General features: G+C 42.2%; 1 long non-coding RNA gene and 7 other non-coding genes across 8 annotated transcripts; all 8 read right to left on the bottom strand.

Annotated features, from left to right (window-relative positions):
* Positions 1–3,873: 3,873 nt before the first annotated feature.
* On the bottom strand, positions 3,874–13,385 carry LOC142803789 (uncharacterized). Its single transcript, XR_012894291.1, has 2 exons — positions 13,243–13,385; positions 3,874–4,684 (listed from the first exon to the last, which is right to left on the bottom strand). It is a non-coding gene; the product is annotated as an uncharacterized LOC142803789 (long non-coding RNA).
* Positions 5,020–5,109, bottom strand: TRNAY-GUA (transfer RNA tyrosine (anticodon GUA)). Its single transcript is given in 2 exon segments — positions 5,020–5,055; positions 5,073–5,109. It is a non-coding gene; the product is annotated as a tRNA-Tyr (tRNA).
* TRNAY-GUA (transfer RNA tyrosine (anticodon GUA)) lies at positions 5,420–5,509 on the bottom strand. Its single transcript is given in 2 exon segments — positions 5,420–5,455; positions 5,473–5,509. It is a non-coding gene; the product is annotated as a tRNA-Tyr (tRNA).
* On the bottom strand, positions 5,820–5,909 carry TRNAY-GUA (transfer RNA tyrosine (anticodon GUA)). Its single transcript is given in 2 exon segments — positions 5,820–5,855; positions 5,873–5,909. It is a non-coding gene; the product is annotated as a tRNA-Tyr (tRNA).
* Positions 6,215–6,304, bottom strand: TRNAY-GUA (transfer RNA tyrosine (anticodon GUA)). Its single transcript is given in 2 exon segments — positions 6,215–6,250; positions 6,268–6,304. It is a non-coding gene; the product is annotated as a tRNA-Tyr (tRNA).
* On the bottom strand, positions 7,806–7,895 carry TRNAY-GUA (transfer RNA tyrosine (anticodon GUA)). Its single transcript is given in 2 exon segments — positions 7,806–7,841; positions 7,859–7,895. It is a non-coding gene; the product is annotated as a tRNA-Tyr (tRNA).
* On the bottom strand, positions 8,205–8,294 carry TRNAY-GUA (transfer RNA tyrosine (anticodon GUA)). Its single transcript is given in 2 exon segments — positions 8,205–8,240; positions 8,258–8,294. It is a non-coding gene; the product is annotated as a tRNA-Tyr (tRNA).
* TRNAY-GUA (transfer RNA tyrosine (anticodon GUA)) lies at positions 8,604–8,693 on the bottom strand. The gene is given in 2 exon segments: positions 8,604–8,639; positions 8,657–8,693. It is a non-coding gene; the product is annotated as a tRNA-Tyr (tRNA).
* Positions 13,386–13,531: the final 146 nt, after the last annotated feature.

Genomic DNA, 13,531 nt, shown 5'->3' with positions numbered 1-13,531 from the left:
TGAAAGATGACGCCCAAAGTTTTGACAGTCTCTGAAAGTTCGATATTGAAATTATTTAGCATCAGTTTTTGTGTGTACGTACATGTCATTCCTTTCGCACGGAAAAGAACGGCCTTGGTTTTAGAGCTGTTGATCTGTAACGAATTTCGGCAGGACCATTTCGAAAAATTGACTAACGTTTTATTAGCTGCTTTTATCAAATCGTCTATATTTGTTTTCGTAAAGAATAAGCTTGTATCATCTGCATAAATAATGTACGTTATTGAGTGATCCACATTTACAATATCATTGATATAAAGGTTAAATAGAAGAGGTCCTAATATGCTTCCCTGTGGTACACCGCGTTTGATTTTTTGGGGCATAGATGTTTGCCTATTTATAGACACACACTGGTACCGATCACTAAGGTAGATTACTATTAAATCGAGCGCGATGCCTCTAATCCAGTAATAAAACAATTTTTCTAACAAGGTTTGGTGATCAATTCTGTCGAACGCCTTCGTAAAGTCTATGAATACGCCTAATGTTAGCTTCCTTGCTTCAGTGTTGCCCAGTATCAACTCTTTTTGATGCAACAGCGCTGTCTCCGTCGATACGCCAGACCTTAACCCATATTGTGCTGTTGTAATCACAGAATGCGAGTCCGAAAATTTATACAATCTAATGAAAATGATTTTTTTTAGAGCCTTCGAAAATATGGGTAATACCAATATTGGCCGGTAATTACTCATTTCATTTTTGTCACCACCTTTATAAAGCACTGCAACTTTGGCATTTTTCTTCCGCTTAGGGAACATACCTGTGCTTAAAACAATATTATAAATATGCGTCAGGCAGGGTGATAACAAATCAATAACAAAGATAACCGGTTCCATTTTTATGCCGTCAATGTCCTCACTTTTGCTTTTTTTAAGTTTCATGAAAACGTTGTTTACCTCAGTTTGCTCCGTAGGGTCAATAAATATTGAGGGGGCTATAGGTGTTGGCATGTAACTTAATGCATTTCCGTCGTAAGTGCTTTCTGACAAAGAAGTAAAGTACCCATTGAATTTATTGGCTAATACTTTTCCTTTAAATATATGATTATCAATTGTAATTTCGTCGACACCGGGCATCCTATTACTTGAAGCTATAATTGTGTTTAGTTTTTTCCACATTTGCTTCACATCTACGATACCGTTAAAAATAGTATGGTAATAGTCGCGTTTGGCTTGCCTTAAAGTTTTTGAAAGACTGTTTCTGTAGGCCCTAAACGCTTTCAGTGCATTCAAATCGCGATTTTTCAAAAACACCTGGTACAGTCTGTTTTTCGTACGTATCAATTTGAATATACTTAACGTTACCCAAGGCTTACGTGCGCGGTTTGGCTTAGTTATTTCTTTGTACGGAAAGTGTTTTTTATATACCGAAGAAAAAATTTCTATGAAATGGTCATATGCGGTATCAGCCGTAGAGCACGCAAAAACTGCGTTCCAGCTTGTTCTGGCGAGTTCATCTCGGAACTACGACAGCGTAACCGCGTTGATGTCTTGATATATTATATTTACAGTGAATTCTTTTGCCGTATTGTACGTATCAGTTACTAAATAGATAGGCAAGTGGTCGCTAAGTGTCACATTAATGGTACCAGAAAATAGGTCATTAATTGCTAGGTTAGTAATAAAAAGGTCGATAAGAGTTTCACTAGTTGCAGTGATACGTTTGGGGGTGGTTATTACATTAAACAAAAAATGGGAATCGAGAATCGCAGATAATTCGCCCTGTTTAGGAGTTTTTGTCAGCATATCAATGTTTAGGTTACCTCCTAAAATTAAAGAGTATTGGTTTACGTTTACAAACGAAAGCATAGCCTCTAGAAACGTGAAAAATTCGCTCAAGGTACCGTCAGGTGGCCTATACACGACAGCAAATACAAAATTGTCGCATTTTGTACAAATTACCTCAATGTTCGTTGTGGACCAAGAAAAGTCATCGAGGAGGTCATAGGTAAATCCCAGTTTTGTGAACATGCATACGCCGTCTCCCCTTTTCAATTTCCTATTCAAAGAAACGGCACTGTAGCCGTCTAAATGTATGGTATCAAGATCAGAGTACCACGTCTCAGTCAGCATAATAACCGAGAAGGAAAACTCGAACTCGTTTATTAAAATGCAAAAGCCATCATATTTTTGGCGTAATAACTACATGTTCATATGTAAAAATGTTAATGGTGATTTACACTTTTCAACAATATCCGACTTGAGTGTGGTTGGACTAATACAAGATAAAGTCATTGCTGATTATTATGGGTCAACATAGAAATGCTGTCAGTTTGCAGACAAGTAGTGACATACTTCCATATGATAAACAGACAACGAAAAATATCACTGTACCTACAGATTTCATCAACAAGGGCTGAAAAACGCAGCCAAGTGGTTTCCCAACTCATGTCGCGATACAGGCATAAACGCAAACAATCCAGAAAATAGCAAAAGCGGCAACTACAAACCAGTACTTCCAAAATTAAAGAACACAAGACAAAAAAAAAATAAAAAAGCAGGCAACAAATATCGGAAAGAGAACAAATGTGTGGCGAACAGCGCATGCACATATGGCCTTTGCTCCGGGTAGACTATCGCAACATATACAACTATGTGTCTCCTTAACACATATGAACGGCATGATAAGATGCGCCATAGCACCACAAAGGGCTCCTTCAAAGCTTGGAACATTGGTCTTATTTTCCAGCTTTCATAATGGGTTGACCATTTTAGCAACGTCCCCACTGCATGAAATCTTTATTTTTGGAGCGTTGTCCATGCGCCGTGCGAAAATTTTGCCATTTTGCACCCAAACGTATTTCCAACCAGTTTCGCGTTTGCGTGCAGTAGCCTGACCTAGTAGACATTTCAGCTCGGGGTATAAGTGCTCGTTAACAAATAACGGCTCCTCCGAGTCAAAGCCTACGTCAGAGCACTTGAGCCGGGCAGAACGCGCATTCTCGAGGAAACAGTCCCTCTTCTGCCTCCATGCGAACGGAACTACTACGTTCTTTTTTGTTAGATTGGAGGTTGGTACTCTGTGCACCGACTCAAAATCGGCTTCCTCAAGTGGTACACCTACTTTCTCGCCAATTTTGATCACTGTATCTATAAGGTTTTCAGTGGCGTTGTACGGGATACCTTTGAGCTCCACATTTGCATTACGAGAATACTGCTCAAGGTGTAGCAGCCTACTCTCATGATCTTTCACCTTTTGAACAAGATCAGCGCACGTGGCCTCTAGCATAGCGTTGGTCGCCTTGACCTTTACATTTTCAGCCTTTATTTCTTCACAATCAGTATTTAAGGAAACCACAGAGGACTTAATTTCCCTCAGTTCATTACGAAAGTCTCGCTCGAGTGTTTCCTTGAAGCCTTTAAATTCAGCCCGTAATTCACGCTTAAGTTCCTCGAAAAGTGCTCTTATCTCTTTCGCCATGTCTCAACGAGTCAATACAGACAACAGAACACTTGTGGCAGCACCAGCAGCAGCAAAACGAAACAGGCGAAAATTCAAGAAACAAGCAGGAATTTGGGCACAAACCTGCGTGAAAGATGTGTAGCGTTGTAGTCCAGTAGGGTCGAGAGCTGGGCTAGTTTGTGAGACATCATTTAACCATATGGTGTAGTAGCGCAAAATTCACGGGGACAAAGAGGACAAGAAAACACGACACTCGCTACACTCGCAACAAATTTTTATTTCAGAAGCAGCACTTCATATATAACCCATAACCCTAGTGACACAGAAAAGACACAGTGTTCGTAGTTCTTTTCTGTGTCGCTAGGATTATGGGTTATATATGAAGTGCTGCTTCTGAAATAAAAATTAGTTGCGAGTGTAGCGAGTGTCGTGTTTTCTTGTCCTCTTTGTCCCCGTGAATTTTGCGCTACTACACCCTATAGCGTTTTAGTCCTCGAGCTTCGCTGCCGCCTGTGCTGCCATGTGAAGGACGGGGGCGTTGTTCAGTCAATTTGTAGTTTTTCGTCGGGGTTGAGGAACCAATGCGAGTCGATGGTCCAGGCAGCGTCACAATCCACGAGGGCTGACGTGGAATAGCCTTTTTTGAAGTAGATGAAGATAGCTGGGCTGATATCAGCGCATCCAAACCGCCGCACGATGCCGGAACGAAATATTCCACAGCCCTGCGTGAAAGATGTGTAGCGTTTTAGTCCTCGAGCTTCGCTGCCGCCTCTGCTGCCATGTGAAGAACGGGGGGCATTGTTCAGTCAATTTGTAGTTTTTCGTCGGGGTTGAGGAACCAATGCGAGTCGATGGTCCAGGCAGCGTCACAATCACACGAGGGCTGACGTGGAATGGCCTTTCTTGAAGTAGATGAAGATAGCTGGGCTGATATCAGCGCATCCAAACCGCCGCACGATGCCGGAACGAAATATTCCACAGCCATGTGTGAAAGATATGTAGCGTTCTTGTCCTCGAGCTTCGCTGCCGCCTCTGCTGCCATGTGAAGGACGGGGGCGTTGTTCAGTCAATTTGTAGTTTTTCGTCGGGGTTGAGGATCCAATGCGAGTCGATGGTCCAGGCAGCGTCACAATCACATGAGGGCTGACGTCGAATGGCCTTTCTTGAAGTAGATGAAGATAGCTGGGCTGATATCAGCGCACCCACACCGCCGCACGATGCCGGAACGAAATATTCCACAGCCCTGCGTGAAAGATGTGTAGCGTTTTAGTCCTCGAGCTTCGCTGCCGCCTCTCCTACCAATATACCGAAGGAATCGCAGGCTGTATAGAGGCTGACGAAATAACGAGAAGCATCAAGCTGCATGACATTTTGTTACCCACTCACGCGTATTTACCCCAAATGCAAGTAAAATGGCGACGTTTCTGCAACCTTCCCAATCGTCTCGTATATAAACTTTGGGTGCCAGCGCAATTTGCGTCGCGTATGAGATGTTTTACTTCACTTTGTATATTATGGTGCTGCACATGTGGCAATAAATCACTAAATAAAACATAAAGACTACAACAAAAAGATTGCTCCGTTGAGCCGGATTCGAACCAGCGACCTATGGATGTCCGCAGTTTGAACCTCTACGGTCCACCGTTCTACCAACAGAGCTATCAACGGAAGATCGCAGAACTACGGCGCTGATTCATCTTTTATGCCGAAGGAATCGCAGGCAGTACTGAGGCTGACGAAATAACGAGAACCATGAAGCTGCATGGCATTTACTTACCCACTCACGCGTATTTACCCCCGATACTAGTAAAACTGCGACGTTTCTGCTATCTTCCCAATCGTCTCGCATATAAACTTTGGGTGCCAGCACACTTCGCGACGCGTATGACATGTTCTAATTCACTTTGTATATTATGGTGCTGCACATGTGGCAATAAATCAATAATTAAAACATTAAGAATACCGCAAAAAAGCTTGCTCCGTCGAGCCGGATTCGAACCAGCGACCTATATATGTCCGCAGTTGGAATCTCTACAGTCCACCGCTCTACCAACTGAGCTATCGACGGAAGATGGTGGTGCCAAGGCGCTGATTCATCCTTTATGCCGAAGGGATCGCAGGCAGTATTGAGGCTGACAAAATAACGAGAACCATGAAGCTGCATGACATTTAATTACCTTCTCACGCGTATTTATTCCCGATGCTAGTAAAATGGTGACGTTTCTACAACCTTCCCAATCGTCTCGCATATAAACTTTGGGTGCCAGCACACATTGTGACGCGTATGACATGTTCTAATTCACTTTATACATTACGGTGCTGCACAAGTGGCAATAAATCACTAATTAAAACATAAAGAATACCGCAAAAAAGCTTTCTCCGTCAAGCCGGATTCGAACCAGCGACCTATGGATGTACGCTGTTAAAACCTATACAGTCCACCGCTCTACCAACTGAGCTATCGACGGCACATGGCGGTACTCCGGCGCTGATTCATCCTTTATGCCGAAGGAATCGCAGGCAGTATAAAGACTGATGATATAACGAGAACCATGAAGCTGCATGACATTTACTTACCCACTCACGCGTATTTACTCCCGATGCTTGTAAAACTGCGACGTTTCTGCAACCTTCCCAATCGTCTCGCATATAAACTTTGGGTGCCAGCACACTTCGCGACGCGTATTACATGTTCTAATCACTTGGTACATTACGGTGCTGCACATGTAGAAACAAATCACTAATTAAAACATAAAGAATAAAAAAAATTTGCTCCGTCGAGCCGGATTCGAACCAGCGACCTACGGATGTCCGCAGTTAGAACCTCTACAGTCCACCGCTCTACCAACTGAGCTATCGACGGAAGATGGCGGTACCATTGCGCTGATTCATCCTTTATGCCGAAGGGATCGCGGGCAGTATTGAGGCTGACGAAATAGCAAGAACCATGAAGCTGCATGACATTTAAATACCTTCTCACGTGTATTTACCCCCGATGCTAGTAAAATGGCGACGTTTCTACAACCTTCCCAATCGTCTCGCACATAAACTTTGGGTGCCAGCGCACCTTTCGTCGCGTATGACATGTTCTAATTCACTTTGTATATTATGGTGCTGCACATGTGGCAATAAATCACTAATTGAAACACAAAGACTACAACAAAAAGATTGCTGCTTTGAGCCGGATTCGAACCAGCGACCTATGGATGTCCGCATTTCGAACCTCTACAGCCAACCGTTCTACAAACTGAGCTATCAACGAAAGATGGCAGTACTACGGCGCTGATTCATCCTTTATGCCGAAGCAATCGCAGGCAGTATAAAAGCTGATGAAATAACGAGAACCATGAAGCTGCACGCCATTTACTTACACACTCACGCGTATTTACTCCCGATGCTAGTAAAACGGCGACATTTCTGCAACCTTCCCAATCGTCTCGCATATAAACTTTGGGTGCCAGCACACATTGTGTCGCGTAAGACATGTTTTAAACACTTTGTACGTTATGGTGCTGCACATGTGGCAATAAATCAGTAATAAAACATGTAGAAAAAAACAAAATAGACTGCTCCGTTGAGCCGGACTGGAACCAGCGATCTATGGATGTCCGCAGTTCGAACCTCGACAGTCCACCGTTCTACCAACTGAGCTATCGACGGAAGATGGCAGTACTACGGCGCTGATTCATCCTTTATGCCGAAGGAATCGCAGGTAGTATAAAGGCTGACGATATAACGAGAACCATGAAGCTGCATGACATTTGCTTACCCACTCACGCGTATTTAACCTCGATGCTAGTAAAACTGCGACGTTTCTGAACCTTCCCAATCGTCTCGCATATAAACTTTGGGTGCCAGCACACTTCGCGATGCTTATGACATGTTCTAATTCACTTCATACATTATGGTGCTGCACTTGTGGCAATAAATCACTAGTTAAAACATGATCAATACAACAAAAAGCTTGCTCCGTCAGGCTTGATTCAAACCAGTGACCTATGGATGTCCGCAGTTGTAACCTCTACAGCCTACCGCTCTACCAACTGAGCTATCGACGGAAGATGGCGGTACTACGGTGCTGATTCATCCTTTATACCGAAGGAATCGCAGGCTGTATAGAGGCTGACGGAATAACGAGAACCATGAAGCTGCATGACATTTTGTTACCCACTCACGCGTATTTACCCCCGATGCAAGAAAAATGGCGACGTTTCTGCAACCTTCCCAATCGTCTCGCATATAAACTTTGGGTGTCAGCACACTTCGCGACGCGTATGACATGTTCTAATTCACTTTGTACATTATGGTGCTGCACATGTGGCAATAAATCAATAATTAAAACATGACGAATAAAAAAAGCTTGCTCCGTCGGGCCGGATTCGGACCAGCGACCTATGGATGTCCGCAGTTGGAACCTCTACAGTCCACCGCTCTACCAACTGAGCTATCGACGGAAGATGGCGGTACCAAGGCGCTGATTCATCCTTTATGCCGAAGGGATCGCAGGCAGTATTGAGGCTGAGGAAATAACGAGAACCATGAAGCTGCATGACATTTAATTACCTTCTCACGCGTATTTACCCCCGATGCTAGTAAAATGGCCACGTTTCTACAACCTTCCCAATCGTCTCGCATATAAACTTTGGGTGCCAGCGCACTTTGCGTCGCGTATGATGTGTTCTAATTCACTTTGTATATTATGGTGCTGCACATGTGGCAATAATTCACTAATTAAACCATAAAGACTACAACAAAGAGATTGCTCCGTTGAGCCGCATTCGAACCAGCGACCTATGGATGTCCGCAGTTGGAACCTCTACAGTCCACCGCTCTACCAACTGAGCTATCGACGGAAGATTGCAGTACCACGGCGCTGATTCATCCTTTATGCCGAAGGGATCGCAGGCAGTATTGAGGCTGACGAAATAACGAGAACCATGAAACTTCATGACATATACTTACCCACTCACGCTTATTTACCCCCAATGCGAGTAAAATGGCGACGTTTCTGCTACCTTCCCAATCGTCTCGCATATAAACTTTGGGTGCCAGCACACTTTGTGACGCGTATGAGATGTTCTAATTTACTTTATACATCATGGTGCTGCACTTGTGGCAATTAATCACTATTTAAACATAAAGAATAACACAAAAAAGCTTGCTCCGTCGAGCCGGATTCGAACCAGCGAGCTATGAATGTACGCAGTTAAAACCTATACAGTCCACCGCTCTACCAACTGAGCTATCGACGGAAGATGGCGGTACTACAGTGCTGATTCATCCTTTAAAGTTGAAAGTTGAAAGTTGAAATTTATTTCACCACAACGACACACCGTGATTTACACAAACAAGAAACAATTGTGGCATGGAAAGTAGGAAAAAAGCTGCGCTGTAGCAGCTTGACTAGCCCCACCTCCCATTTGTACAAGGCAACAGAAACAATGGCACACCAAACTCTATACGGTGCTCACGTATGAGTGAAAGATAAAAGAAAAGAAATAACATTCTAGTGGTTGTTTATGAAGTACAGAATAGATGCACACTTGGGTGTTTACAAACAAACAATTATTTGGAAAAGAGGCAACCAAAATAAGACGCTATAACAGAAAGGGGTACACTTAAAATTTCATGCGTTTACAAGTACTGGGTGCAATTTTTCTGGGTTTATAGCTCCTTATACAAACAGGTTTAATATATCACTTCTTGAAAGGAGACGCAATTGCTGTTCTGTGAGCTTGAACTTATTTAGTATATGGGGAACAGAGTGCTTTAGCATTTGGAGTCCGTAATTTGTTCGCGGTCGGGGGATGTGCCAGTGTTCAGAACTCCACATCGGACGCAACAACATTTTCGGCTGTAAATGTGCTAAGCCTCTCAAGCTTGCGCAATTCTTTCGAATTTCAGACCTCAAAGACAACAACAAGTTATGTTCATATGCAACACAAAATTTCAAAACTTTAAACTTGACAAATAAATGGGATGTGTGTTCTCTGTAACCTATATTTGCAATAGCCCGTAAAGCGCTTTTTTGAAGTGTATACAACTTTTGTTTTGATGTTTCAGTTCCAGAAGCCCATACCAACTGACAATAGCGTAGATGAGAACAAAAAAGCGTATTAAAGATAAGAAGTTTCTGGGGGAGTGGTAGAAACGACTGACACCTTCTCAGCACGCCAAGGGCTTTTCTTAGCTTAATACACAATTGTTCAGTGTGAGAATTCCAGAACATATGTTGATGAAAGATGACGCCCAAAGTTTTGACAGTCTCTGAAAGTTCGATATTGAAATTATTTAGCATCAGTTTTTGTGTGTACGTACATGTCATTCCTTTCGCACGGAAAAGAACGGCCTTGGTTTTAGAGCTGTTGATCTGTAACGAATTTCGGCAGGACCATTTCGAAAAATTGACTAACGTTTTATTAGCTGCTTTTATCAAATCGTCTATATTTGTTTTCGTAAAGAATAAGCTTGTATCATCTGCATAAATAATGTACGTTATTGAGTGATCCACATTTACAATATCATTGATATAAAGGTTAAATAGAAGAGGTCCTAATATGCTTCCCTGTGGTACACCGCGTTTGATTATTTGGGGCATAGATGTTTGCCTATTTATAGACACACACTGGTACCGATCACTAAGGTAGATTACTATTAAATCGAGCGCGATGCCTCTAATCCAGTAATAAAACAATTTTTCTAACAAGGTTTGGTGATCAATTCTGTCGAACGCCTTCGTAAAGTCTATGAATACGCCTAATGTTAGCTTCCTTGCTTGAATGTTGCCCAGTATCAACTCTTTTTGATGCAACAGCGCTGTCTCCGTCGATACGCCAGACCTTAACCCATATTGTGCTGTTGTAATCACAGAATGCGAGTCCGAAAATTTATACAATCTAATGAAAATGATTTTTTCTAGAGCCTTCGAAAATATAGGTAATACCAATATTGGCCGGTAATTACTCATTTCATTTTTGTCACCACCTTTATAAAGCACTGCAACTTTGGCATTTTTCTTCCGCTTAGGGAACATACCTGTGCTTAAAACAATATTATAAATATGCGTCAGGCAGGGTGATAACAAATCAATAACAAAGATAACCGGTTCCATTTTTATGCCGTCAATGTCCTCACTTTTGCTTTTTTTAAGTTTCATGAAAACGTTGTTTACCTCAGTTTGCTCCGTAGGGTCAATAAATATTGAGGGGGCTATAGGTGTTGGCATGTAACTTAATGCATTTCCGTCGTAAGTGCTTTCTGACAAAGAAGTAAAGTACCCATTGAATTTATTGGCTAATGCTTTTCCTTTAAATATATGATCATCAATTGTAATTTCGTCGACACCGGGCATCCTATTACTTAAAGCTATAATTGTGTTTAGTTTTTTCCACATTTGCTTCACATCTACGATACCGTTAAAAATAGTATGGTAATAGTCGCGTTTGGCTTGCCTTAAAGTTTTTGAAAGACTGTTTCTGTAGGCCCTAAACGCTTTCAGTGCATTCAAATCGCGATTTTTCAAAAACACCTGGTACAGTCTGTTTTTCGTACGTATCATTTTGAATATACTTAACGTTACCCAAGGCTTACGTGCGCGGTTTGGCTTAGTTATTTCTTTGTACGGAAAGTGTTTTTTATATACCGAAGAAAAAATTTCTATGAAATGGTCATATGCGGTATCAGCCGTAGAGCACGCAAAAACTGCGTTCCAGCTTGTTCTGGCGAGTTCATCTCGGAACTACGACAGCGTAACCGCGTTGATGTCTTGATATATTATATTTACAGTGAATTCTTTTGCCGTATTGTACGTATCAGTTACTAAATAGATAGGCAAGTGGTCGCTAAGTGTCACATTAATGGTACCAGAAAATAGGTCATTAATTGCTAGGTTAGTAATAAAAAGGTCGATAAGAGTTTCACTAGTTGCAGTGATACGTGTGGGGGTGGTTATTACATTAAACAAAAAATGGGAATCGAGAATCGCAGATAATTCGCCCTGTTTAGGAGTTTTTGTCAGCGTATCAATGTTTAGGTTACCTCCTAAAATTAAAGAGTATTGGTTTACGTTTACAAACGAAAGCATAGCCTCTAGAAACGTGAAAAGTTCGCTCAAGTTACCGTCAGGTGGCCTATACACGACAGCAAATACAAAATTGTCGCATTTTGTACAAATTACCTCAATGTTCGTTGTGGACCAAGAAAAGTCATCGAGGAGGTCATAGGTAAATCCCAGTTTTGTGAACATGCATACGCCGTCTCCCCTTTTCAATTTCCTATTCAAAGAAACGGCACTGTAGCCGTCTAAATGTATGGTATCAAGATCAGAGTACCACGTCTCAGTCAGCATAATAACCGAGAAGGAAAACTCGAACTCGTTTATTAAAATGCAAAAGCCATCATATTTTTGGCGTAATAACTACATGTTCATATGTAAAAATGTTAATGGTGATTTACACTTTTCAACAATATCCGACTTGAGTGTGGTTGGACTAATACAAGATAAAGTCATTGCTGATTATTATGGGTCAACATAGAAATGCTGTCAGTTTGCAGACAAGTAGTGACATACTTCCATATGATAAACAGACAACGAAAAATATCACTGTACCTACAGATTTCATCAACAAGGGCTGAAAAACGCAGCCAAGTGGTTTCCCAACTCATGTCGCGATACAGGCATAAACGCAAACAATCCAGAAAATAGCAAAAGCGGCAACTACAAACCAGTACTTCCAAAATTAAAGAACACAAGACAAAAAAAAAAATAAAAAAGCAGGCAACAAATATCGGAAAGAGAACAAATGTGTGGCGAACAGCGCATGCACATATGGCCTTTGCTCCGGGTAGACTATCGCAACATATACAACTATGTGTCTCCTTAACACATATGAACGGCATGATAAGATGCGCCATAGCACCACAAAGGGCTCCTTCAAAGCTGGGAACATTGGTCTTATTTTCCAGCTTTCATAATGGGTTGACCATTTTAGCAACGTCCCCACTGCATGAAATCTTTATTTTTGGAGCGTTGTCCATGCGCCGTGCGAAAATTTTGCCATTTTGCACCCAAACGTATTTCCAACCAGTTTCGCGTTTGCGTGCAGTAGCCTGACCTAGTAGACATTTCAGCTCGGGGTATAAGTGCTCGTTAACAAATAACGGCTCCTCCGAGTCAAAGCCTACGTCAGAGCACTTGAGCCGGGCAGAACGCGCATTCTCGAGGAAACAGTCCCTCTTCTGCCTCCATGCGAACGGAACTACTACGTTCTTTTTTGTTAGATTGGAGGTTGGTACTCTGTGCACCGACTCAAAATCGGCTTCCTCAAGTGGTACACCTACTTTCTCGCCAATTTTGATCACTGTATCTATAAGGTTTTCAGTGGCGTTGTACGGGATACCTTTGAGCTCCACATTTGCATTACGAGAATACTGCTCAAGGTGTAGCAGCCTACTCTCATGATCTTTCACCTTTTGAACAAGATCAGCGCACGTGGCCTCTAGCATAGCGTTGGTCGCCTTGACCTTTACATTTTCAGCCTTTATTTCTTCACAATCAGTATTTAAGGAAACCACAGAGGACTTAATTTCCCTCAGTTCATTACGAAAGTCTCGCTCGAGTGTTTCCTTGAAGCCTTTAAATTCAGCCCGTAATTCACGCTTAAGTTCCTCGAAAAGTGCTCTTATCTCTTTCGCCATGTCTCAACGAGTCAATACAGACAACAGAACACTTGTGGCAGCACCAGCAGCAGCAAAACGAAACAGGCGAAAATTCAAGAAACAAGCAGGAATTTGGGCACAAACCTGCGTGAAAGATGTGTAGCGTTGTAGTCCAGTAGGGTCGAGAGCTGGGCTAGTTTGTGAGACATCATTTAACCATATGGTGTAGTAGCGCAAAATTCACGGGGACAAAGAGGACAAGAAAACACGACACTCGCTACACTCGCAACAAATTTTTATTTCAGAAGCAGCACTTCATATATAACCCATAACCCTAGTGACACAGAAAAGACACAGTGTTCGTAGTTCTTTTCTGTGTCGCTAGGATTATGGGTTATATATGAAGTGCTGCTTCTGAAATAAAAATTAGTTG

The sequence above is a fragment of the Rhipicephalus microplus genome, chromosome 3 (assembly GCF_043290135.1).
Source record: "Rhipicephalus microplus isolate Deutch F79 chromosome 3, USDA_Rmic, whole genome shotgun sequence".
NCBI classification, from domain to species: Eukaryota; Metazoa; Arthropoda; class Arachnida; order Ixodida; family Ixodidae; genus Rhipicephalus; species Rhipicephalus microplus.
This window is presented reverse-complemented; position numbering and strand designations above follow the sequence as displayed.